Consider the following 4,239-nt stretch of genomic DNA (forward strand, 5'->3'; position numbering starts at 1 on the left):
AACAGTCATCTTGTGCAGCAATAAAACCGTCTCAGCGTTCCTACCACTTTTGGAATCCGGCCTGTAAATTGTTTCCTGTGAGTCGAGGACCTTCAGCAATTCACTCTTGATCTCAACAACGGTATTAAAACAGTGACCTTTGAGCTACATTTTCATCTTGGGGAAGAGATGGAAGTCTGCAGGTGCTAAATCTAGTGAATAGGGCGGGTGCGGAAGCAATACCATGTTGTTTTTGGCAAGAAACTCACGAGTGAGGAGAGCTCAGTGACAGGGTGCATTGTCATCATTATGAATCCAATTCTTTGCGCTCCACAGATCCAGTTGATTTTGCCAAATGTCCTGCCTCAAATGCTTCAAAACATTGTTGATTGTCCTCCAACAATCCTCAAATACAAGCTGATGAATTTTCTCCACATTTCCAGGGGTGATGCTCATGGCAGGTCTTCCAGGGACGTTCTTCCGCTTTTGAAGTGCCCATGCCACTCAAAACATTGCATATGACCTATTGCCTTGTCACCATAAGCTTACTGAAGGTTGCTCAATGTCTCTGTAGCAGACTTCCTAAGTTTAACGCAAAATTTCATGTTGGCTCTTTCTTCCAACTTCCTGTCTATGACAAAAATTGCAGACTTCAGCATACACATGATCTCAAAAACAGAAATTTCACAACTTGCAAAGTAAACACAGTGATATCACTCAGCACACTGCCTCATGAAGGTCACTGCTAGCTCTCCCTGCGCATGCAACTGTGTGCTGCCACCTGTTGGCATGCTACAGAACTAGTCCAGGAAGGTTTTGATACCACCTTGTATATTGCTATCAATATGAAAGAAATAAAAACCAAATCTCCTTCAAATCACAATCTAACGCTTAAAAAACAAAAATAGGAAGGCTACTTCAGATTTGATAGTGCAATCCTAGATACACCATACATGAAAAAAAAAAGATTGGATAATAACCGCTGAGATACCTTTGTTCAAAGGCGTGCTGAATCAGAATTGACAAAGAGCTAAACATCATAATCACTAATACAACAAAAAATAACCATAGATAATCATCTATCCAACATCAAGCTTTTCCTTCTCCTCTCTGTAATTGTAAGTATAGGTTCAACAAAGTCAGATCCAATGAAAAAATCTATCCTGTGTTACAGATCAGGGATACTGCTGTTGTGAATTTGGGGCAAAAAATGAAAATATTGCTATTCAAATCACCAAAATCTTTGAGTATACCAGACATGAGAATCCCAAGCCAGGTTACCAATGAATGAGTGTTGTCTATCATGAGTAAAGAAGACCGACAGTTTCTAACCAAAATGTGTAGCTTGTATGGAAAGGATTCCCTCCAAGCTACAATCGATTTGACATTTGACAAATAGTGACTGTAAAGTATTGATAGTTTGAATTAGTTCAATACCATTGTAACCCAGATGCTGTCTATTTTGTGGAAATCTCACTAATGACTCTGTATCCTCTTTATTCACAAATGATACATGGTTCAAACCATCTCACTTCTTACACTTTCTAGATTTAACAATTACTAACAATTTCTTCTGAAATCTTCACATATTTTAAGAGGAAAAGCCAAACACTTAACCATGAACAGCTCCTAACCTTTACAAAAACCAGATATCTCTATACTATAAAAGTTATCACATATCATACATTTAAGATAATACACTCACAATATATATAGTGTCCTCCCTTACACACACACACACACAAATAAATTTTTAAAAACCTCATCTAACTGATAGACAAAGCTTCATTTATATACAACCAATGGCCCACAACTTAAATCTTTCATATTTAATATTGCTTTTTATTCAGTTTTCCAGGTCTTGCAGATTTTTATCTAAATTTTTATACCTATTTTAAATAATCTCTGAAAATTTACATAACTTAGCTATGATTTATTCTGAGAAGAATTAACTGGTTACTAATCCCTTTTCAATTCATCAAATCAACCAGCCTCATTAAAATCCAATATGTCACTTATGTTTCCACTTCTATGCCGAAAGCTATTATACCAAATGAAAACTATAAATTTCTTTCTGAAGACATTAACAATTTTATCTGAATCTATTAAGATCTTTAGAAACTAACCATTCATATCATTAAGTCAATCTATGAGCTTATAATATTTTGCATTATTTACAACAATTTAGATACTTGAAAATACAACAGGCACAGCAAAATGACAAGCTAAATATAGAGTTTATATGAATCATACAGAAAATACTAAAAACTCATGTAATTAGTTCATGGAATTATTGCAGTAAAGAAAAATAAAAAGGACACAAGAAAGATGATGGAACTGAAAACTAGTTCTTCAGTTTAAAAATAGACATTTGTTTACTAAACAGTAAACCAGTCATGACAACAAATATATATTTTAAAGCTCATTTTATACTCTCTGTATAACAAAAGAAAAAAACAAAAAAAAAATGAATGTACATTTTACAAAATTTTTGAAACAAAATGACAAGAATAATATGCCAGACTTGAGAATCCCAAACCAGGTTACCAGCAAATGAATGTTATCTGTAGGCTGTTAATTTCTAGCCAAATTGTATATCTCATGTGGATAGGGCTCCCTCCAAATTACAAGCAATCTGATTTTTCTCAGATTTTATACATGAAACAAATAACATCAAATCTGAGTATATTAAACTTACATGACAAAAGTTTATACAAAATAATTCAGGTTTTGATTCTATAATAACTATACACTGTAAAATACTATATATAACGTGTTGGATATTAAACAATTGAAATAATAGCCTGGTTTTATAATAAATTGAAATACATTGAAAGTAATACTATTGTATGATATACTGAAAAAAAAGTGGATTTTTTTTTTTTAATCTCATTTTGCTTAATCAGAAATAATATTCAAATTTTGCTATAAAGTGTTTTTTCAATCAAGTATTCTGAAGGGAAATGATAGCTCCATCAGCTAATATAGTTTGCTGCTTCACATATGAAAACAACAAAATGAAAAGCTTGCAGAAACCCTAAGTAATTCTTTATATTTGAATATTATTGCATGCAGTTACAGTACCTGGTGGGTATTGCAGAAGTACAGATACCTGGATAATTTACATATTCAGGATCAAGGGCTAAATGACTGCCCAGAAGATGACCAGCATGGAAAAGAAAGGTCTGGAAGCTTAAGGATCCTCTGAATGGACAGAGATTTTAGAAACATATTAATTGAAGCTTTTGACAAAAAAGTAGAGGACATAGGGTCTCATAATGTGGACAACTGGAGGTTCCTATGGGACAACCTGTTCAGGGCTACTGACCAAATTTGTGGCTGGTGCAAAGTCCCTTCTCAACCTAAGGTAATGTGGTAGTGGAACAATGTAGTTGACAGAGCCATTAAGGAAAAGAAATGGGCATGGAAGGACTCGAAGTGTGGTGGTAACAGGGAACTGTATCAGATCGCCAGAACGGAAGCTAGGAAATAGGTTTACTTAACCAGAGGGGAAGCAGATAAGAAGAAATTTGCCAATGTTCTGCATCATGAGGACCAGAGACTTGAAGTGTTTCATATTGCAAGACAGTGTGTGAGAGAGAATCATGATGTCATAGGAGAGAAATGTGTCCACATGGATGATGGCTCACTTGCATTTAATGATACTGCAAAGAGAGAGACTTGGAGATGCCACTATGAAAGGTTGCTAAATGAAGAGAATGAATGGGAGAAAGAGAGTCTGCCAAATGTTGACCCAACAGAGGGACTAGCTATTCAAATTGACAGTACCTTGGTAGATAAAGCAATTAAGGTTATGAAGACAGGGAAAGCCCCCAGTCCAGCAGGAATCACTGCAGAAATGCTTAAAATATCTGGCTTATGACCTTCAAATGTTGGGATTCACAGAGACAATGACAAGTGACCGAGATCTTTGGAGATATGCTGTGATTGAGAAGACCCGGCAAGCCAAGTGAGATCATAGCCGTGGCCGATGCCAGTGTCGCATAACTGGCCAGTTTAAAAGTACCCTTCAATCGTCAGGCAATATGCTGTGCTTGAGAAGACTTGTTGAGTCAAATGAAATCGTAGTTGTGGCCAATGCCAGTGCTGCCTGACTAGCACTCATGCCGGTGGCACGTAAAAAGCACCATTCGAGTATGGTCGATGCCAGTGCTGACTGACTTGCTCCTGTGCTGGTAGCACATAAAAAGCACCATTTGAGAGTGGTTGATGCCAGTGCCACCTGACTGGCCCCCATGC

The 4,239-nt window shown here is 36.3% G+C and overlaps 1 protein-coding gene across 1 annotated transcript in view; it reads right to left on the reverse strand.

Moving 5' to 3' along the window:
• The window catches only part of LOC106880958 (serine/threonine-protein phosphatase 6 catalytic subunit), a 35,413-nt gene that overhangs the window by 17,621 nt on the left and 13,553 nt on the right, over nt 1-4,239 (reverse strand). The gene's annotated exons all lie outside the window — the stretch shown is intronic.

The sequence above is a fragment of the Octopus bimaculoides genome, chromosome 1, assembly GCF_001194135.2.
Source record: "Octopus bimaculoides isolate UCB-OBI-ISO-001 chromosome 1, ASM119413v2, whole genome shotgun sequence".
NCBI lineage: Eukaryota > Metazoa > Mollusca > Cephalopoda > Octopoda > Octopodidae > Octopus > Octopus bimaculoides.